At 39.8% G+C, this 24,174-nt stretch overlaps 1 pseudogene; it reads right to left on the bottom strand.

Moving 5' to 3' along the window:
• Positions 1-24,174, bottom strand: part of LOC108714966 — a 595,011-nt pseudogene that overhangs the window by 480,547 nt on the left and 90,290 nt on the right.

Raw genomic sequence — 24,174 nt, forward strand, 5'->3', positions numbered from 1 at the left:
GTGCGAATTTAATATAGCTTTTGCGAGCCCGGAAACTGTTTAGCGACCACTTCCGACAGTGAAAGACCGTTTGCGAATTTTATAGTTTGCGCCAATGCGCAGTCAATGTAATAAAACTTCTTACTGAAAAAGTCGTTATGTTTGCTCCAGAAGATTACGACACCTTCAAGCACTTCTTATGAGTGCGCAATTAAAATTCGCAATGCGCAAATAAAATTCGCAATGCGCAATTAAAATTCGCAATGCAATAACAGTTTAAGGAACAATATTACATTGCGAGTTGTGGATTTTTAGTCTTATTGGTGCGAATTATTTTGCTCTTTGCGACTTTTATTACATTCCCCTGTAAGACTTTTTCTGACTAACCGCTCATGAAAATGTTCTTAGTTTCAATCCCTTAACCCAGCAGAGGAACTGTAAAAATGACAGTGTTGCCTCAGCTGTTTAAAGATTAAACCATCCAAAAGAGGTATTCTTACTAGACACAGTAGATTGAACAGCTGCATTAAGAGACCAACAAGCGATTAAGGTTGCTTTTGATTGAAAACAGAGTGCTGCAGCCATGCTTATAAGCTTTGTAACATACAGTATTTAACATCTTAGAATGTAAGTGGCAGTAATTTATCCACTTGTTGCTTGATTTGCTTCTGCTTAGCTCATTTTATCGGTTCAATATATATGTAATTGAATTTTCACGGAGTGGTTATAAACATGCAGGCATAAAATGTGATGGATTGAACAGAAAACAAATACCGTGCAGCTTCATAGACGCAGTGGTCACATTTAAATGGTTCAAATGTGTTATTTCTTTATAAAGAGTACTGAATAGGCACATATCACCTTCCCAAAGGATCCGTGGGATCAAAACAGTTATCCACAAACACAGTCTCAAAATAAATGGCCCATATAATACCAGATAATGAAAACCTTTTGAAAATAAAGGTTTATCTTTGTGCATTTATAATCTGATCTATCTGAAAATGATAGTTTTGTGTAGCCTGGCTACAAGAACAAATATATATATATATATATATATATATATATATATATATATATATATATATATATATATATATATATATATATATATATAAAATGATAGTTTTGTGTAGCCTGGCTACAAGAACAAATATATATATATATATATATATATATATATATATATATATATATATATATATAAATATATATATATATATATATATATATATATATATTTGTTCTTGTAGCCAGGCTACACAAAACTATCATTTTCAGATAGATCAGATTATAAATGCACAAAGATAAACCTTTTTTTTTTCAAAAGGTTTTCATTATCTGGTAATGAAAATAATGAGTATGTTTTGTACTATTTCTAAGTTGGTACAAAGCATGACTATAGGACGTAACTACCTTATATGAAATGTTTGGGAAAAAACCTACATAGTTTGAATTTTTCTCTTTAGTAAAGACATACAACGTCATTTACAACTAAAAGTGCAATTTCAAGAGCAATCACTGTTGGGGAAATGTAATAAAAGTCGCAAAGAGCAAAACAATTTGCACAATTTTTGCATTTCACAATGTAATACTGTTCCTTAAACTGTTATTGCAATTTTAATTGTGCATTGTCCACTTTTAAGAGGTGCTTGTATGTGTCGTAATCTTTTGGAACAAACATAGCAACTTTCTTGGTAAGAAGTTTCATTACATTCACTGCGCATTGGCTCAAACTATAAAATCCAAAAACCTTCTTCCACTGTCGGAAGTGGTCGCTAAACAGTTTCTGGGTTCACACAAAGGCATGCGTTATCGTATTGCGAATAGTTTTTCCATTACCGACTATTATTACATGCCCACATACAGTTTGTGTTTTGCTGACAATACAGCGGGTTTTTTTTGCTATCATTCCATCAAAATTGTGGTTGGCTGGGGGAGATACATCTGAAGTGTTAAAAAGCACACAAAGGCACTCATACTTCAACACCTTTAATGCAGTTCAAAGAATTTTTTTTGCCTTTGGAATTATGTCATTTGCACATGATTATTTAGGCACAGTTGAACTGTGGTAATTGTTTCATAATGTATTTCAATTCCACTTAAGAATTGTTGTCTTCCCCGGAGCTCCTGACTGGAGGACAGCTCATCTGATAATTATAAAATATAACATATTTTAAAAAGGGGAAAAAGTTATTAGAATGTGTGATATTTTTTGTGGCAATTTCATGTTGTTGTCTACTGACACCACAAGGGGTAAAAAGAAACAAGTGATTATACCCTAATATCATGTTGCTATAAACTTTGGCTGATCTTTTTTCTGTGGGAAGCCTCTAGAATGTGCTGATTTCAAAAGCCTGATCCAAATCAGGCCGGCAGCCTGTGGAAATGAAGCCAACAGAAATGACTGAAAATAATATTTCAGGCACAAGGTTACAAAGCTAGACAAGCAGCTGACAATTCAACATAATCTCCTATTAAATAACAGCTCATTTAAACATATCCCCTGGTGCCCTCCACATCTGGCAATTGATGGGAGTTGGCAGATTTTTGTTTTGAAAGCTACTTTGGCCTGCCCCACAGTAGCCCCCTTTGCTTAATAACTAATCTGAACTTTTGGTTCCCAAACCCGATGTGATTTGCACAGATAAGGATGCACAGATTTAGCTCCCACCTAATTAGGCGATGTTTCATGCTTTAGTGCAGGGTGGGATTATTTCTGGCACTCTATTGCCTCCTTTCATTTCAGATACCATAAATTTTAAATGGTATAAGTAAATCATTCTGCAGTGTGTCATTTATACTATAAGCCCCTGTGTTTGGAAGTGATAAAGATTTCAGTCTGACCCTTGGCTGGTCTCTCTACTTTCAGTCCCAAGGGTTACATTTATTGTAACATGATTAAAAAATAAGTTCTATTCTGGGTCACTTAAGCATTTTAGAAATAAGCATTCGATTTTTTTTTTTTGCGTGAGACTTTGTGTATGGCCTCATATTCCATAAATGTTATGCTTTACACTAATTTATTTGAATGTGAATGACACAGTTAACTCCTTGCCATATAGGAAACTGAAACAGTATGCACTGCAATTCAGATATACAGAGTCATATTTATAATAAGTCTTGGCTTTACTATTCCTTAGGGTTTTTTCTTTTGTTTTCAGGGTCAATAAAATGCATAAAATCTGAATGTCAACAATGACATGAATGGCAATTCTCTAGAAAGGACTGTATTTTATAATAATAAGCAAGAACTGTGAATAACCTGCAAATATATATATTTAAAAACAGTCTTTAGTGAAGGTATGGGATATAATTAGTGATGGGCAAATTAGCGCCGTTTCGCCGAAAAATTTGCGAATTTCGTGTGAAATTTGCGAAAGGGCAAAAAATTCGCGAAACGGCACTGGTGTTCCCGTTTTTGACGCCGGCATCCGTTTTTTTGATGCCGACGTCCGTTGTTTTGGCGAAAATGCATCAGCGTCCAAAAAACTGACGCCGGCGTCCATTTTTTTTTAAAATTCGCCCATCACTAGATATAATCAGTTATAAATTACTGTATGTCACTTATGAGAATATTAGAACTCACTACATTTTTATTACCACTGTCTCAGCCAGCACTCCTTGAAGCCTTTAAGAGCACTTTGATCACTTTGATTTGATAAAAGTGAAACCAAATAAATGCCAATATCCACTTATCACGAGACATAGATGTAAACCCAGCATAGCATTGCTCAGTACAGTGACCGTGGTGAATCAAAGATTTGTCATGTCATCTAATGTCATCTATGGGATGTATATCTAATGCCATTTCAGGAGGACTGAACAATTACATTTGTATCAGCAGCTCCTGCACCACAATATATAGCAGCTGATACAGATTGTCTTTTTGAATAAATACTAACAGTAATTTATTCAGGGCCACCATCAGGGGGTCACAGGGGGGACAGTTGTCCCGGGATTTTGTGTCCAAGGGGGGCCAGGCCATGCTTCACTTACTTGATTAGCCGGGCCCCTCCTGCTTTCAGCGTGCTGCTTCACAAAATATCGCACAGCAGCTCTGTGCACGGAAGCTTTTCTCCAATTAAGATTTCCTGTACCCTCATTGGTCCTTTAAGAAAAAGTTCTGGTAAATCTGCATTGGGATTGGATCCCCTTATTCAATCCCTGTACAGCTTTACCGGGACTTATTCTTAAAGGACCATGAGCGTACAGAAAATCTTATTAGGAGAAAAGCTTCCGTGCACGGAGCTGCTGTGCCATATTTTGTGCAGCAGCACGCTGAAAGCAGGAGGGGCCCGGCAAATCAAGTAAGTGACGCATGGCCGGGCCCCCCTTAGACACAAAATACATGCAAGCAATTTTTTAAAAAATTTTGGGGGAATCTGGCTAATTTTTTTTTACTTGCAAGGGGGCCCCTGATCAACAATGGCTTTTTATAACTTGTGGGGGGGCCCAGGCCATCAATTTTTTGTTTACTTGCAGGGGGGCCCTGATCACCAATGGCTTTTTATAACTCGTGGGGGGGGACTTGGCCATCAATTTTTTTTTACTTGTAAGGGGGGCCTTGCCACCAATGTTTTTTTTTTTTAAAAAAAAACTTCTTTGGAGGCCCTGGTGCCAATGTTTTTTTTTTAACTTATAGGGGGGCCCTGATCACTAATTATTTTTTTTGGCTTGTAGGGGGGCCCTGACCACCAATTTTTTAAAAAAAATAAATTATGGGGGGCCCTGGCACCACAGTTTTTTTAACTTATAAGGGGGCCTGACGTCAATAGCTTTTTATAACTTGTGTGTGTGGGGGGTTACCTTTTTTTAGCGCTGAGGTCTGTGTGGTCTTTTAACTGTAGTGTGGAGTGGGCAGAATCTGGGGTGGGGATTGGGGGCCGGGTGGGCGGTGCCCAGGGGGCCCTGAAAATTTTGTTGTATGGGGCCCCATGATTTATAATGGCGGCCCTGAATGTATTTACTAAATTTTATTCTCTAAATGATTACACTTGATGGAATTGACCATGTCTAGAAAATAATGGGCTACAATAATCTGTTATTGTCACATTATGTATTTTCTGTAATGGAAATGAAAATGAAGCTCTTCTGTTGTTCCACCGATATTGTTAAACACAAAGGCAAGACAAAAACCACTTAATTTTTGTCCTCACGTTCCTAATGACTGCAATGAATTCTGCTTTATAAAGTGATTGAGTTTCAGCTCACAGTCTCTAAGTAGATTGTATGTGTTTCAAGAACAAATTCACATTCTTATTGTTTAGATGCTGAAGTTGTTGAATGACAAATCAATAAAGGTCATGGCATTCAGATTTAATCAATTATTATTCCATCTCAGAGAAGGATCAATGAGTGGCCTAAAGTGCAATGAAAAGCCGTGTTTTTTTTTTATAAATGGTTACTGATAAACACAACTTAACCCTCATTTCGAAAGTGTCCTGCAGATTTAGGCTGTAAAATTGCAGAGCTAAATTGATCCCAATTCCATCTGAACTATAGACTGGTATTAATGTACAGGGCACAACATTCTAAAACTGTAATATTATGTTATGGCTCACCAGCTGTTTATGAATTACTGCTCCCAAAAGTCTCAGCTGGCCATAAGCACCTAGAAAGTATTAACGTGATATCCCTTGACAACTAGACCTTTAAGTGCAGTAATAAACACAAAATAATAAGAACAATAGCACACACAGCACTTTGGTCACCAAGAGCAATCACAGAACCCTGAACCACTGGTGGACATTTAAATTTTATCTAGGAAGTAAGTGTAGCGCTATAATAAACAGACTTTATAGAAATCTGTTTTAGCTACTTTCCGGGTGGGTTAATACCACCCATAAGACTCTTTTCTCAGGGGTAAGCCCTCGCAGCGGGGTTGGATGCAGGGTGTAGTGCGACTGTAATTGGGCGCCAGTAGTTTTATTTTGCTTAAACATAAACTGAGTTTATTAACCAAAACCAGAGTTCACAATGGAGTATGGAACACAGAGTAACACATAGATCAACCAATATAACAATATATACTCACTGAACCAAACATAGAATGGCTCTCTGCAAAGTAGAGAGTACACATAGAGAGTTACACAGCTTGTGAGAAGGTATTTCCCCAATCTTCAGGATTACCTTAGGTATAACTCAGAAGACTACGTATTCCCCTGAGTCTAACACTTAGGCCCTACTATGGGGTCAGTAATACCCGGGATCTTAATCGCTCTTAATATCCTTGTCGGAGCGTTGAGCTGCTCAACTACATACCCTATCTATCACTCCTAGAGTGATCTATTAAAGGGTATAACTATCACTTCACTATACTCAGGCTAAGTTCCACCACCCCTAACCTCTGTACATAACAGAGGAAAGGTTCAGCAGCAATGGACCCTGACCTCATGGTTTGTAAGCCTTTTATATTATGCCACAGTGCCATCTAGCATCCACTGTGAGAACTGCAGGGATTACATAAGCACAAAGCCCCCATAAGGACCCACTTAGGTGTCCATATCACTAAGGATGTGCCTGTCAATAAAGAGTAAGGGTATCTAAATTTTCACATCCCTACATAAGCTTTCTATGGTGAACAAGAGAAGACTTTGAGAAAGCATGACAAGACGAATAATATCCATCCTAGCTCACTCCTGTGTGCTATATGCAACGTTCTACACATACGGAATCAAAGTGTCTGTTATTTGTCGAGTAGTCCGGGTACAGGGACACATTTGCCCCATTGGACTGTAGCTGTTGTGCCTCTCGTGCTGCTGTCAGAGCTATATGCCAGTCTCTGTAGTGTAGAAGCTGAAAGAGGAAAGGGTGCAGTGGGGCCCCTGGGTGCTGTGGCGCACCTGGCACTCTATGGGCCCTTTCCACTGAAAAGTGTTGAGTAAATTGCACTTTTGGTAGCAGCGTGCGCAGACATTATCCTGCAAAGTCCGTTGGGTTGTCGCCCTCCGCTCCCTCCGTTAGCCTGACCACTGTAACATCATTCCACCTCTGTCGGTTTTCATAGTTGTCCAGACGTTACTCCTGTTTCTGGATCTGTTGCTGGAGTTCTCTTATTTGTGTCGGTATAGGACGGCAGGAGTCACCAAGAAGCCCACGCGGATCTCCACTTCAGTCGTGCACTCGTTTGCAAGTCAGTTTTTATTAGGGAGAGATCACATTTTATCGGTCAGGTGGGCCATGCGGTTGCTGTTAGGAGGCCGTCTCCTGCACTGTTTGCCCGGCACCATCTTGGCCTGGATGTTTGATGAACTGCTCAAGCCTGCTGCTTTGTTCTTGATGCTTTTTTTGTGCCGATTTTCCACCCATCATCTCCCAGCAATACCAGGATAGCGTGGGTGCTGGATTGTGGGGTTCTGTAGGCAGTAAGTTGTGAGGGTGTACACCTACAGCATAATTTGCCATGGAGAGCTAGGAATCTGCATCCTTCTTGCTCAACATCCGTTAGGAGTAGTTATTTAATCCATCCAAAAAGCAGAGGACCAATGAATGAAAGCCACTCTTTTTTAAGCCTATAGTACTAAGTACAGATGGCAAACTGCTACTAAAAAGATATCTTGTTATGAACTGTAAAGGAAGGCGACAAAATAAACAGCAGCATTTGCTCTTTAATTCATTTCATCTTTTAATTATTAAATATCATGAACAAATATCATAGTTAACATTCCTTCAATATCTACTGTAGGGGGTCAGTCAATGTTTACTCAGCTATTCATCCCATAACCACAAAGCCCCTGCAGATTCAGGTCACTTGCAGCTGGGTGGGAACATACCCATGTGGCTATTAGAGGCCTGGGAAAGGTAGGAATATTTGCAGAAGAGACGCACTCCTGGAAGGATGGAGAAGAAGCCCTGCTTTGGCACAATGGAAGAAGCCACAGTGTAAATAACTTCCAGGGAAACAGGGAGAACTGGGTGTCCTTTATTGTTCTGACCTAAAAGGGAGCCACCAGTAAAGGCTCCTAAATCCCAGAAGATGACCCTAACAGCTGTAGATGGCAAGAGACATTGACTATGATCTTCAGAGGACCTGTGAGTAAGCTTCCATTAAGAGGACATTGAAATTTAAGCTCATCACCAAGATTTTTTTTTGTTCAAGCAATGTTGAAACAGCTATCCATATTCAAAAGGAAGATACCCTAGATACTTTTGGAGCATACCTCAGCCAGCTCCATTTTCCATTCAACTTTTTATACAAACAAATATCCAAAATCTTATTTTAAAACAGTAAACACTACGCAAAGCCCAATGAAAGATAAACTTTGCTTTCTAATGCTTTAAATATTCATTTTAACACAGAATTCTCAGTATGCTTGACTAGGAGTAGGAGACACATGTGAGGGCATCAGCTATTTAAACATAATCTAGGAAGTCTTCTTCCAAGAAATATATTTTCTTTGGCCTTCACTGATTTGAACTAAAATGATGACAATTATATTACCAGCTATGCTAACTAATTGGCTTATCAACTGGTCTTCTGCAATTTGGACAATTTCATTTAAAATATTTCCTTTTTCATTTTAATTCACTGAAAACATCTATTAGTGCATTGCTGCTCTGACTAATGAGGACAATTTGTACTGTGCCTAAGTTGAGATAGAAATTCAGCCACAAGCCATTACCCAAATAACAAGTAAGTGGAGCCATGAAAAACATAGCCAGCTGCAGTCCAGTATCAGGCCAAATGAAACCAAAGGCTAGCCAATATCTGTAGAGTTAAAGAGCCAGTAATACCATAAAATGAAAGGGAAGCTGCTATGCATGTTAATGCACTTTTCAAAGAAGTTCGTAAAAATTATGTGCATTTGTATCTGAATATCTATTTGCTTTTAGAGAAATAAGCTCATTTTAACTCTATAAGCTGCCATAGAACCAAGAAAAATTATTTAAAAAATTGATATGACCAAACTTTGCCTAGTCCAGTAATAAGGTATAGCCCCCTAGAAGAATCCCTTGGTACTTCATACATTTCCACCTCCTGCAATGATCTGCAAAAGATATGCCCAAACTGAAGTGGATAATTGTGCATTTATTTGCAATCTTTGGGTATGCGTGTGTTCAGTAAACAATTGCTTGCCATTTTGTCACAAAATAATCAATAATTAATGATTTATAGTAAAGCACTGTTGAAAAATAAATAGATAAAAGATGTTCAATGGAAATGGGCTGGCTTTGTCTTTTTTATCTGTCTACAGGGATAACAAAATAGACATTTTCCTGATCTTTATGATTATTTTTTTGCTTTTTTTAAACTATCCCTCAAAACTAATGATGCACCATATTACATGTGCTGTTTTTCTGCAGCCTGAAATGGGTACTAATACTGTAAAATAGTGAACTCTATCTTTTGCCCAGTAATACATAAACATCCTATAGCAATGAATAGAAAAGATACATTTTTCTGTGATGAGTACTAATCACACAATTTAGTAAATTTGCCACATAGTAATAAGGTAGAAACCCCTGGAAGGAATAGATAGGAATATCAAGGGTTCAGTTGGGGATTATTTAAATATTCTATATGTGTGTAAAACACCTCTCAGATGGGAGAGATAGGGGCCCATAACAAGATGAGGATCAACAGCATTGACTTTAATTTGTGTTCGTTCTGAAATCAACAAAAGAATGGCCATGAAAAGTGGCTACATACACACTGCAAGAACGCCACAGACAATCGGTAGGCATTTTCCTATGAGTTGCATGCATAATTTATGCACATTTTACACTGCTGTTATCTTGTTTTCTATTAAAATCTGGCTCACTTAATATTAGAAACTAGAGGCTGTTTAATGTGGCTACGTCTGTAATGCGCCTCTAGCTATCACTTTATTCAAACTTGCACCAGCTCTAAATCCTACAAGCAGGAAAATCATAAAACACCCAAACAATCTCCTTTCATAGAACACTAGTCAACACCATGTCATGTCAAGGCTTTCTGCTCTCTTGTTGTGCTGTCTTTATTCTATGAACTGTATGTGTGTGTGTGGGTGTTTGTACGTAACTTATTTTAAATAAGAATTATTTGCTTAAAATTTACTCAATAGAATGGCCTTCCTGTCATTAGGAGATCTCTAGATCATGGATCCCATACCTGTATATCTATATCTATATCTATCTATATATATATATATATATATATATATATATATATATATATATATATATATATATATATATATATATATATATATATATATATCTATATATATATATCTATATATATATATATCTATATATATATATATATATATATATATATATATATATATATATATATATATATATTTCTGTACATAAATCTAATTAGTTTTTTACCTGTGGGATTCTGATGAGACCACAACAACCCTCGATGGTACAGAATGGCGAAGCACATCTTGAAGAAGAGAGACAAGGTAGAAGTGGCCAAGATGATCAACTTGAAATGTCATTTCAAGCCCATCTTCAGTCAGCTGCCAGGGTCCCCCCATGCAGGCAGCATTGCAGATAAGCACATGAAGAGCCCTGAAAACAAAACAAAACAACCTCTGAGGTGAACTCAGGCAAAATAGTGTTTGTTTTCGAGATTGTCTGTGAAACTTTAAATGCTAGGAAATTTACTGCAAAATGTACAGTATGTTAGCCACCAAAAATCAGCAGAAGTGTGAAAGAAACAATTAAACCCAACCAGAGTCATGCAATTTGAAACTAGGAATGAATATCGAACCCTCTGCAAAAGTTAAGGCTGAACACCAAACCTAATCCCATATGATTTCATCTTCAAATATGAATTTTAAAAATGCATCATTTGTGAACAAAAAATATTTGCATTCATTTGTCTCATGACTTTTAAACAGTTGCAGATTAATGACACGTGGGGCCCATAGGCTACATCCACAGACCAACTTCTAGGCTACTGCTGGTTCCAGATACATGCAGATCCAGGCAGGCATGCACCCAAGCTCTCTATGTCGTGTCTGGTTCAGCCAGGTGCACCCAACCAAACCCAGCAGCTCAAATAAAAAGAAATATTAAAGGAAAAGAAATAGAAATAATAAACCGCCTAAGCGTTAATCGGCCCCTGGTTTTAGGATTGTGCCAAACCAAATTCAAATCCTGCAAAAAGTACTGTGGTTTGGCTGAATCCCAAACTTAATCTGGAATCTGTGCATCTGTTTTCAAACATGTAATAACTGAAGCCTGACCACTACTAAAGCCATGGGATCGGTTGTTCAGAAAACCCGTTATCCAGAAAGCTCCAAATTACAGAAATGCCAATTATTTTTCCCCCTGAGAATGAAGTCTTCTTATGGTTCAAGTGGCCATCCTGCAGTGCTAACTGCTCTTCAGTTTCATTTCCCCAGTACATGACTTTAAAGAAATAAAAAAACAAAACAAATGCCTCTTACACATATATAAAAGTGTTTCAGATTTTAACTAATGTTACACTGGGCCTTGTATTACATTCAGCGACATTGATATATTTTCTTTTTCTTTATAGTATTCAGAATTTATTTACATTAAATAAAGAGGTAATCTCCATACATTTTTAAAAGATATTTATATAGGGATCACCTATGGTCCTAGAAAGTGGCTAGAGAGCTGTACAATTTCCTTTCGGCACACTGTGGCAAGCTCTATCTTAAACCCAAGGAGCACAATTTAGCACATTTCTCTGCAGTATAAATTCCAAAATGCCCAGGCTATCAGTTAGCTTTTCATGGCAAAGGACCAAGGCCCTGTTTATATACAGGCACCCAGAGTCTGGTTCTAGGGTGGTAGCTTCAAGGGGGGGGTCATCATGTGCCTATATAATAGATTATTTACTTTTTCACCCCAGCCGCCGGAGACATGCTATTCAAATCTGGTGGCAGAGTTGGGGGATAAGGTTTACCAAGAGAGTTGTTAACGGAAGTGATGTCAGGCGTGACAAAGCCATTGTGCAAGTGACGTCACTTCTGTAATACCTCGGCATACCGAGGGCCAGTGCCTAGGGAGAGTCACAAAGCAGCAAATGACAAAAACAATTATTTTGCTAAATATGATGAAATAATGCATTAAGGTCTACTCCATCCTTAGATAACGACTGTACAAAAAATCTGTATAGCAAAAAAGACAGATTGTAAAGCGTTATTTTACAGTATATGTTTAAAACGAAACAAAGCTTGAATGGTGGAAAAAAAAAAAAAAAGGCTACTGTAAATTTTGTGCTCGACTGGATGTCAGGCAAGTTTCCGGTTTACTCATGTTATTTTGCTTTATGACTTTGAATAAAATTTACTTAATTTGCATTTACTTTGCAGCCAAGGAGCCTGTTATTTCTTGTGTGTTTGTAAATAACAATTTCATGCTTACACACCTTACCATTGATTGTATGGGCAGATTCCTGATATCTATATAAACCCTCTGCTCTTGTAAATCTGCTACATCACAGAATATTTTGCTTAGTTAAAAGGACCAGCTGTAAAAAGCAGATCCACTTTTATTTTCAAAATGTCACTGAAATGGCAAGTCAAAGTTATACCTAGCATTTCCACTGGAGAAAACATCAATTTGTTTGGCGTACAGTGTGAACTTTGAGGCTATAAAGCGTTAGGGCTTTGTGTATACATTGACCCTTGTGAAGGGACTAATGTTGTGAAGGATTTAACCTGCCATGACAAGGTGAGTAGAGAGATGTGAGTTGCTCTTTGTCACTTGTCAAGTGACCCTGCAGCCTCCCTTGGTGAAAGCCTTGTGAAATTAAAAGGAAGCACCTGCCTTGTGTCCCCTCGTTCCCTAAAGCAGATGCTTTCACCCCTCCTCTATGTAGAGTGGTGGTGTCTGTGTTGATGCATTAAAATGTATGAAACCAAAAGGTTCACTACATGTAAAGTGAAGCCAGAAAACAAGCCAGAAAATATTTTCTCCAATGCTATATGTCTGTGTTATCTTAAAGTGACCTCTTTGCAACCCTATCAAAACTCACACCTGAATTATTTCAAGGTTTAGGCTCTGACCTCAAAAGCATAAGGGACGAGGCCAGATTTCAAATCGGCTTTTGACAAACTGTGTATGTAGTGGCCTGGTAGTCGTTTAAATTTTTAGCACTCTTTCACCAGTGGTTTTAAAACCAAAGAATACCTGTTCTCGGAGGCTTATGCCTGAATGTGTCGGCTTTTGTAATGCATGCTCCAATAAACTATATTCTTTTTAATATGTTGTTAACCAGCTCTATAAAACACCAAGGACATTTTAGACAATGCTGTACTGAGTACAGTGCATACTGATAATTTGTCTTATAGCTATTGTAGGTAAGGCTCTCTTGTGCAATTAAACAGGCGTAATGTAAACTGACCGTGAGGTCAATATCCGCCTCCCAGGGTTCGATCTGAATGATTATTATGAAAGCCATGCTTCAATGTAACTATATTTTAATTTTCACAGAGGGAATGTAGTAAAGTGCAAATGTCTGTTATACAGACCCCAATGCAGTTTGTATTGACAACGTTCACTGAAAAATCTGCTAACACAAACTGCTTTAGCATCCAGAAAAAAGGGGGTTATCACGTGAACCCTCAGAGTGAGATATAGAAAAATAGTCGCATACATAGTGGGCTTGAAAAAAAAGAAGCAAAGGAAGCAATCTCTACCAGTGAAGCTTATTTCCCTGGGAGAATAGAACAGAGAGAGGTGGGAAAATAAAATTAAGGGCTATAAATACACAAACAAATGTCTCAGTGCTATTTAAGTAAATCTTGGGTATTGTGTCCTAGATTGATTCATTTTATCAGCCTGAATCACCACGTACTGGATTAGCTGTTGCCTCATATGGGGATAATTAATGCACCAAAACTAACATAACGTGTTCTTCAAATAAATAATCACTAGATGTGTCAACGGGAATCCTTCTAGGTATTTAGAGCTACCTAGCTCCAATAAACTGGATTTACATTATTTTCCCCAATGGTTGTTATTCTCAGTTCTATGCTAAGTGGAAATAGTAAACTATGAGTGGCTAGTGTGATCTGATTGATCACCCACAGATATTGATAAAGAAACGATACCGACAAAAAATCTAAGGATTATGACACAGTTGCTTTTCAGGCAGATGAAAACATCCGGAAACTGCCTCTTGAAGAGGCGCTAATCTATGAATTTATTAAATGCAATGGGAGACAGCAGAGAATTTTTCAGACTGGAAAGTGTTTTGTGCCAAGGCAATTACGACAGGTTAATAAAGGGCATTACTAACCTTTATTATTCATTTATACTTACCTTCAATACAAAAGGAATTAATTTTTAAGCTAGTAGGTACAGTACTTGGAACTGTTTTAAATAAAAGTTCTTCATAGGTTTGCCTTAGCCAGTTCATTAGTAAACCTGCTACATAGTCTTAGCAGCATAACCTAGAAATAAGTCCAAAAGTTGGCCATACTGTACATAGTCTGATCCATGCTGCCTTTTTTTTGAGACACTGCCTAAATTGTTTATAATAGTATATGACACTAAATGTATTTATTTATTTATTTATTCAGCAACAACATAGGTCAGAGGTTGAGATTCTTAAAATAATTTTTTCCAAAGTCAATAAATCATCCCCCTAAGATTCAAAATAATCTCTTGACATTACTGTTTCAGGCTACATTCATTTGTCATATCCCTTGCTGGAATCTCAGAGGGGGAAGTGCTCTCACGTCTTATTTCACTGCAATTCTCTGTTAGGTTAAACCTTTGAAACACATGCATTCAAAAAAAAATATTTTTCGTAATAAAGCACCCACTTATTTATTTTTTCATTGTTTTCTAGCTGTTTTTGTATTTTAGGTAAGCAATTAGTTTTGGCGGAATTTGAAAATTTTCCCCTTTAGCCAAAATGCTACATTCAGGGCTGTCAGGGCATGCACTAAAAAGACATTTCTCCTGCTAACCGAAAATTATGTCATGCACTTGTGGAAGTTATGTCATGCACAAGGCTCTTAAGGTACTCTCGCAGATATCCCTAAACTATAAATATAGGATGATACAGCTATGTATAATCCATAGGGCGTACTACACCAAATCCAGGTTGCACAAAATTAATTCTGAAATATCCCCCCTATGCAACAGATGCAACCAACAGCAAGGTACTCTTCTCCATACCCTGTGGGACTGCCCTAAATTGGAACAGTACTGGGCAAAGATACTGGACACCCTCTCCCAACAGCTAGGCTTCCCGCTGCCTAGAGACCCCAAGATGTGCCTCCTGGGGATAATGGCTGTTCAAGATGTACCTCCGGGTAAGCAGGCTTACCTGCAGAGAGTGCTATTTCGGGCCAGGAAGGGCATAACATACCAGTGGAAAAATCCTGACCCTCCGACATATGGACAATGGCTTAAAGAGGTTGGAGACCTATGTAGTATTGAGAAAGCTATTTTTACCAAAAATGGTAATTACCAGAAATATGAAGAAACTTGGGTTAACTGGTTCAGGTCACAAGAGTCCACGAATGCTTAAAACATAGCTGTTTACCTACTTTATATCTGTCTATATCAAACTCTATGCCTATAGAATGTGAATATCCTGTTAATATGTAAAAGTAATGAATATGTACCTGTGAGTTACATGCTTGTACAATGGTTTCTAATAAACCTTCTTGAGCAAAAAAAAAAAAAAAACAATACCGTTGTAGATTTAAAGAGCATTTGTTTTATAGATAGGTTCAGTGTCCCCCATTTGAAAGCTGGAAAGAGTCAGAAGTAGAAGACAAATAATTCAAAAATTTGTTAAAAAAATTAAAGCCACTTGAATAGTTGCTTTGAAATTGTTATTATATATTTTATATATATATTTTTTTTATAACATACTTATTATACTGTGTAAAATGAAATTCACAGAAGAAACGGTGTAAAAACCTGTGTAAAATAAATGGCTATGGTGTGTGTAATTTTTAAGACATGTGAACGCCAGATTTTATGCCGTTATTTTACATTGCTTCCATCGGAAGTCACATAAGGAAATAAATCCAATCATTTTTGGCAACTGCGTATATCCACCAGCAAATCCAGCAAACTTTAAGCAGCCTATTGCAAATGCTATGGGAAAATATGCCAATCATTCATTGAAGCTTTTTATGTGATATTTCCCTATTTTCCCTATTTTTCCTATTTTTCCATTGTGTTTTTACTCCTGTTTTTTCTGGCAAAATTCAGTTTACACAGTATAATCAGTAGGCAACAAATGTAACCTATGGGTTAATTATGTAGTTTTACTATTTTTTTCCAAATCATTTAACTCAAAGATGCCCAAACAATATTGCTCATGAGTTAAAAAGTGCCTTCTTGAGTTTAAAATGCCTTTCAATATTATGGTCATATCATTCTGACTAAAGCCTTGTGTGTATTGGAACATTTTTCTTTCCAATGACAACTTTTTCTTCTTATTCCTAAGAGAAATACAGAGCTGTAATAGAGTTCACAAAGCCCTTAACAGTTGTATGTTTCTATTCACACTCCACAAATTCCATGCAGTGCTCAAAATATGAGTCTTCTCTGCCCATAGGGATAGCAGCAGCACTAGGACAATCCACATATCATGTAGATCTGACATGGACAAACACAGTAAGGCTCTTGTTTTGGATAGTTAAAATACAAATGAAGCAAAGTAATATCTTACTTTTGCAACTATGAGTACATACAAATACTGTTACAAGATTTGTAAACTGAAAATGATGTCAGAGACTGAACACAGCTGGTTGCTAGGGGGTAGTTGCTCTATTAACAATTTGCATACAAAATAAATAAATATTTTGCATACAAAATAAATAAGACTATTTCAAAAGTTTACACTTAAGGGGCAGATTTATCAAAGGTCAAAGTGAAAATTTGAATTTTTAAATTCTAATTTCTAGGTAATTTTAATGTACTTCGACTAGGGAATAGTCCAAATTCGAATCTTATCTGAAAAAAACCCCCCGAAAATTCAAATATCAAAATTTATCATGTACTGTCTCGTTAAAAATTTGACGTGACTATTGGCCATCTAAAACCTGGCAAATTGCTGTTTTAGCCTATGGGGGACCTCCTAGAACCTATTTGGAGTCATTTGGTGGACTTTGAAAAATCAAAGTATTTTTTGGAAAATACTTTGATCCAAATTTGATCTAACAATCAAATACAGCCTATTCACCCAAAGTTAAAAAATTTGATTTTTTTAAATAAATTTCAGTTGGTCTTTTTTTATTAGAATTTTGAGGTGATGGGAGTTTAAAAAACACCCATCACCTCAACATTCGACCCTTGATAAATCTGCCCCTAAAAGTTAAAGGAACAGTAAAACCAAAAAATTAAAGTGTTTTAAAGTAATGAAAATATAATGTACTGTACTAGTAAAACTGGTGTATTTTCTTCAGAAACACAACTATAGTTTATATAAACAATCTGCTGTGTAGCCATGGAGGCAGCCATTCAAGCTGTAAAAATGAGAAAAGGAGATTTTCTTACCTGAAAAATCCCTTTCTCGTAGGCCCGTACTGTCAGTGCAGGACGACTGGGGTTAACTTGCTCCTCTCCGGAGGCAGGACAAACTATTTTGAAAAACTCCTCCTTCCTGGGATCTCCACCTCCTCACCAGTTTTTGTTATCAAGCCTGTCGGTGGAGATAGTGATTAACCTAACTGACCTAACTGTCTAATGACGAGCAGCAAAAATACCCGGCACCCTACCCAAAAAAAGGGTGGGATGCTGCACTGACAGTACGGGCCTACGAGAAAGGGATTTTTCAGGTAAGAAAATCTCCTTTTCTACGTACGGCCCTACCTGTCAGTGCAGGACGACTGGGGATGTCCCAGAGCCGTCCAAAATTGGGGGGAAGAACATTAACCGAACTAAAACTATGGGTAGTGTGCCCACAAAAAGTAGAATGAAATTGAACTATACAGGAACTAACTAGGTGCCACTGCTGCTTGCAGCACCTTCCTGCCAAACGCTGCTTCTGAAGAAGCGAGAACATCTAGTTGATAAAATTTTGAGAATGTATGCAAGGAGCTCCAAGTAGCTGCCTTGCATAACATGTCTGGGGAAGCTGAGTTCTGTAGTGCCCAGGAAGCGCTGACTTTCCTGGTAGAATGAGCCCTAAGAGTGGGTGGAATGCTCTGACCTACCCTAATGTAGGACTCGGAAATAGTGGATACTATCCATCTAGCTATCGTAGCTTTAGAAGCTGGGAGACCTGACTTCTTAGAGCCAAAAAGCACCAGGAGGGCATCTGCTTTTCTAATCTGCGAAGATCTTTTGAGGTAGAATTTCAATGCCCTAACCGGATCAAGCTTGTGAAGCTGTCGTTCAGCATGGTTAGATGGTCTAGGGCAGAAAGAAGGGACCACAATCTCTTGATTAATGTGAAACGCAGATGTAACTTTCGGCAGGTAAGATGGTACTGTGCGCAGCACCGCTTTATCCAGGTGAAAGACCAGCCAGGGTTGTTTGTAGGACAGAGCTGTGAGATCCGAAACTCTACGTCCTGAGCAAATAGCGAGTAAAAAGGCCACTTTCCAAGATACGTATTTGATGTCCACTGTATCCATTGGTTCAAAGGGTGCTTGTTGAAGGGCCCACAAAACTAAATTTAAGTCCCATGGTGGGACTGGATCTCTGTGCGGAGGATAAATATGTAATAATGCTTGGAAATATTGCCTAAACTCTGGTAGAAGAGCCCATTGCGTTTGATATAGAGATGAGAGGGCTGACAATTGAACCTTCAGTGCCGATACACTTAGCCCTTTGTCTAGGCCATGTTGAAGGAATTCCATTATTTGTGGAGATTGACAGTTTTTCCATTGCAAACAGTGGGATTGCGACCATCCCATAAATCTCTGCCAGGTACGATAATAAGACCTAGCTGTAGATGGTTTGCGAGCTGCTAAGAGAGTAGACGTGAGTTTAGCAGAGAAGCCCTTGTCGCGCCACAGCTTGGATTCAATAGCCACGCCGTCAATTTTAGTTGTGGTAAGTTGTCTGCCACAGCTGGACCCTGAGATAGAAGGTCTGGAATCTGAGGAAGAACCCATGGTTCCTCTTGGGACAACTGAATGAGGTCTGCAAACCACGTTCGCCTGGGCCACCATGGAGCTATTAGGATTGTCGTCACCTGTTCCATTAGTACCTTTTGAATGACTCTGGGAATGAGTGGAATGGGTGGAAATATGTATGCTAGCTGACATCTCCACGGGCTCACCAGAGCGTCTACTCCGACTGCTTTGGGATCGCGAACTCTGGCAAAGAAGCTGGGGAGCTGGGTATTGAATCGAGAGGCCATCATGTCGACTGATGGAGTCCCCCATCTTTTTGTTATTGCCAGAAAGACCTCTGGTTTGAGCTGCCATTCTCCGGGGTCCAGTGTGGTTCTGCTGAGGTAATCTGCTTGCCAGTTCTGGACCCCTGGAATGAAAATCGCTGTGATATGGTTGTTGTTCCGCTCTGCCCAGGCCATGATCTGAGACACCTCTTTCAGTGCTGTTGCACTTCTGGTGCCCCCTTGGCGGTTGAGATATGCCACTGTGGTGCCGTTGTCTGATTGTATACGTATGTGTCTGTTTTGGAGGTGCTGCTGCCAGTGCATGAGGGCATTGTGAACCGCTCTCAGTTCGAGTGTATTGATGTGTAACCTGGTCTCCTGATGTGACCACTTCCCCTGGCAGACTCGCGGGTGCCATGATGCCCCCCACCCTATCAGACTTGCATCCGTGGTTATTACGTCTTGAACCGGTCGGTCCCAGACTCTGCCTTGCTGCAGGCGAGGCAGAGATGTCCACCACCTTAGGCTGGTCCTGGTCCTCTCCGATAGACTGAGGACCTGCGACAGATCTTGGTGATTTTTGTTCCAATGCCGCAGGAAAAAGGATTGCAACGGTCGGAGATGAAATTTGGCAAATGGAAGTGCCTCTATGCTTGCTGCCATGAGACCGAGTAGCCTTAGGACGCCTTGCGCCGTTGTGCATCTGCTTCTGATCACTTGTAGTGTGGAGTCTCTTAAGGTTATGGCCTTGTGTTCTGGCAGGTAGACCTTGCGTTGCACCGTGTCTATTGTCATACCTAGGAAGTCTAAGTGTTGTGATGGAAGGATTTGACTTTTTTTGTAATTTATTAACCAGCCATGGAGACGAAGAGTCTGTAGACATGTCTAAGTGTGACTGTCTATCAAGGCTTTGGAACTCGCTGAGATTATCAGATCGTCTAAATAGGCCGTGACATGGATGCCCTGTGATCTTAGTGTGGCGAGAAGGGCATTGATGATCTTCGTAAAGATGCGTGGTGCGGAGGATAGGCCGAAGGGCAGCGCTTTGAATTGAAAATGCCTTTGAGCAACGGCGAATCTTAGAAAGCATTGGTGATCTTCGTGTATAGGTACATGCAGGTACGCATCCTTTATGTCTATTTTCGACATCCAAGCGTTTGGCTTTAGGGCTTTGATGATGGAGGGCAGTGACTCCATCTTGAATCTGTCGTATCGTACGAAGCGGTTGAGGGACTGAAGGTTGAGAACTGGTTGGTAACCTCCGTCCTTTTTGGGGACCAGGAAAAGGTTTGAATAAAACCCGGAAAAGCGTTGGTGTCCTGGTACTATAGTTATAACATCGCTCAGGAGGAGGTTGGTGATGATGTCGTGTAGAGCTTGATTTTTTTCTGTTTGGGTCGGAATTGAAGAAGGGACAAACCTGTTCTTGGGTCGCCTGGTAAGGAATGGAATTTTGTAGCCGTTGGTGATGATGTTTTGTACCCAGGGATCTGTGATGGACTGCTGCCAAATGCATGCAAAGTTTTTTAGCCTTCCTCCGACCTGAGCGGTATTTGTAGGAGATGTAGGATAGTCAGGAATCCTGACCTTTGGCCGATATGTTTTTTTTTTTTAAATCTTTGTTGGCCTTGACCTGAAGGTTGCCAATGTGATCTGTAGCGCCTGTTGGGCTGCCCTTGATACTGTGGTCTTGGTAGTCGAGACTGCTTGCTGCTATTGGAAGACCATGTCTTGTGGTGATAATTTCGTCTGTGAAACTCACGCCGCTGGCGTCTAGCCTGAGGAAGGAAGGCCCCCTTACCTCCAGTGACCTCTGAAATAATCTGTTTAAGCTCCGGTCCGAATAACTGAGAGCCGGCAAATTTTAGGGAGGTGAGTCTATTCTTGGAGGCTGTGTCACCTGTCCAATTGCGGAGCCACAGCGCTCTACGAGCTGCTACTGAAGCTGCTGATGCCCTTGCAGCAAGTCTTGTTATGTCGAGAGTTGCCTCTCCAAGGAAAGATAATGCCGATTTAATCTTTTCCATGACTTCCCCAATTTGAAGTGGGTCAGTAGGCGGTGAATGGATGAGCTCTTGGCACCAATATTTGGCTGTCTTGGCCACTGTAGAAGCTGCCGCCGCTGGTCTTAGAATGGCCGCCGCGCTTTGAAAATCTTTTTTAAGGACATAGTCCATCTTCTTGTCCATTGGATCCTTTAGGGATCCTGCATCTTCTGCTGGAAGCATAGTGTTACGAGAAAGTCGGACAATAGGAGGGTCTACCCTGGGAATCTTATCCCATACTTTAAATTCCTCTTGCACTGGGTATGAGTTGAAAAATTTTGGAGGTATATTGCTCTTCTTATCTGGTTGTGCCCACTCAGATTCAATTAATTTAGTAGTAGACTTACATACTGGAAATGATCTCGGGCGTTTGGACGAGTTCCCTAGGACCCTGTCTGCTTTAGAGAGTGAGATTTGTTCCTCTTTAATGTCTAAAGTTGAGAAAATAGATCTGAGGAGGTCTTTAACCTCTTCTGGTTGCTTAGATGTGTCCTCTGAGGAAGATGATTGAGAGTCTGAAATGGCACCCTCCTCTGAAGAGGAGTAGGACTCCGATTGATCAGGGTAATTGTGGGACACTTCTTCCTCTTCTGAAGTGGGAGAGGGAGATCGTTTCCGCTTCTTTTTTCCACCTAAGCTAGGTGTAGGCTCTGACCTCATTGTCACTGTCTTGTCTATGGTGGCTTAGATGGTCGATTGGAACCAGGTGAGGAATTGAGAAAAATTTAGGAGATGCCTGATCCTGTGTAATGGCATGTCTGGAACCTGAAGGTTGACTGGTAGATAGTAATGGAGGCTGTGCTTGGGCCTCCTGAGGGGCATGTACTATAGCTGTAGTTATGCCAGTATTTCCCAGTGCAGAGTGCGTGGTTTGATTTGCTGAGTGTGCCTGTACTGGCGAATTAGATCGTGATCGATCCTTACGCTTAGGAGCTGATTTAGGGGCCTTCTTGATCCTTGCCTTTAGCTTGCGCTGCTTATCTGGCAAGTCAATCTCCTCAATTAAGGACACCAGATCCTCATCTGCTGAGGCCATAGTAAGTCGCTATATGTAGCGTAACTTGTCTTGCAGGCTTATAGATATTGTTAATGCGTAGCACGCGATCTTACCGCTTGGTGTGTTCGTGACCGCAGCAATGTGAAGTCGGGACTACAAGCCGCGCAGTGTGGATGATCCAATATGGCCGCCGGTAACTATGACCTGAGCGCGCCAAATACCATATATGGCTGCCGTCAGAAGTGCGCGAAGTAGTACAGGCTGCGTGGAACGCAACCGCATTCTTGAAACGCACCGGCAGTGAAGGACTTATGATAACATATCTGTCCTTACCTCAGCCATTAGGATGTTCGGGTAGGCTCAACCTGTTATTAAATAATAGCGGGAGCACTTATTACCCCAAGTACGGCCAGCTTTTAACAGGGGAAACACACAGTGAAGGATTCACCCGGTGGCCTGTATGTTGCAAAGGGAGCACACTTGAAGGGCTCTACCACTTGCCTCGTACTATAAGAAGCGATGCTGGGCTCAACCTGGTACTTGAGAAAAAGTCAGAGAGCTCACAAGCGTAGCTTAATATAAATATGCAGGAGGAGGAGAATTTGCTGCCTCCGATGGCAGGACAAACTAAAAACTGGTGAGGAGGTGGAGATCCCAGGAAGGAGGAGTTTTTCAAAATAGTTTGTCCTGCCTCCGGAGAGGAGCAAGTTAACCCCAGTCGTCCTGCACTGACAGGTAGGGCCGTACGTAGAAAAGGCAATTTTGTCTTTAAATATGCAATAGTATCAGCAACAATTCACCAAGGTAATAATGCTCAGTACTTTAAATAGCACTCTTGGCACAGGTCATCCAACAGTACCCCCTATTGAAGGGGTGGTGCACTTCTTCCATTGAAAATAGTGAAAAAGGAAAGTTAAAAAACACAGGCACTCTAATTACACATTTCAAAAGTGGCAAAATTCCTTTATTTGTGATTGTTACTGGCTGCCAAAGGCCACAACCTTGACCCAATTCAACACACATGGCCCCGTTATCCGATCAAAAACTGCATGTATGAATACACAAAATCCACACCACATACAAAATTAATCATAGGGGGGCATGTTTTTAAAAAAAGAAAACACTTTTGGGGAGAGGGGGAGAGAGAAAGAAGGGGGATAGTATCATTAAGTTATTTGTTATTAAATTTCAACTGACTCATGAGACAATGCAGCTTACTGTATTTGTTCTTATAACAAATTCCCTCAAATCTTCCAAATATCAAAGGGCTGTCAGTTTCCTACAAACATTTGGTAGGCCAACCCCCAATAACTCTTATCAATGTAAATCAGCCACTTTGTCTTCTTTCACCCTCTGTTTGCTTAACTGCGTCCTCTCCCCCTCAGTAGTCACAGCAGATGCAGGTTTCACTATTAAGCTTCTTCTGGGCCAGGATGCTTCAATTTCCACACTTCTTTTTAAGATGCAATAACCCAGAATCACCATGAAATTTGAAGCTGTACTTCAAGTGCCCTACACTGCAGTCAGTGGTTCAATACACATTCAATGCGATATACACCTCCATCCCGGCAGGGATCCCCAACCTTTTGAACCTGTGAGCAACATTCAGAAGTAAAAGGAGTTGGGAAGCAACACTAGCATGAAAAATGTTCCTGGGGTGCAAAATAAGTGCTGTGATTGGCCATTTGGTAACCCCTATGTGGCTTGTCAACCTACATTGAGGCTCTCTTTGGCAGTGCACCTGGTTTTTATACAAACAAAACTTGCCTCCAATCCTGGAATTCAAAAATAAGCCCCTGCTTTGAGGCCACTGAGAGCAACAGCCAAGGTGTTGGAGAGCAACATGTTGCTCACAAACCACTGGTTGGGGATCGTTGGCCTAAGGGGTCACCACTTGTGACGTTGACTAAATTATTAGTCTACAT

The sequence above is a fragment of the Xenopus laevis genome, chromosome 4S (genome assembly GCF_017654675.1).
Source record: "Xenopus laevis strain J_2021 chromosome 4S, Xenopus_laevis_v10.1, whole genome shotgun sequence".
In the NCBI taxonomy this organism is placed as follows: Eukaryota; Metazoa; Chordata; class Amphibia; order Anura; family Pipidae; genus Xenopus; species Xenopus laevis.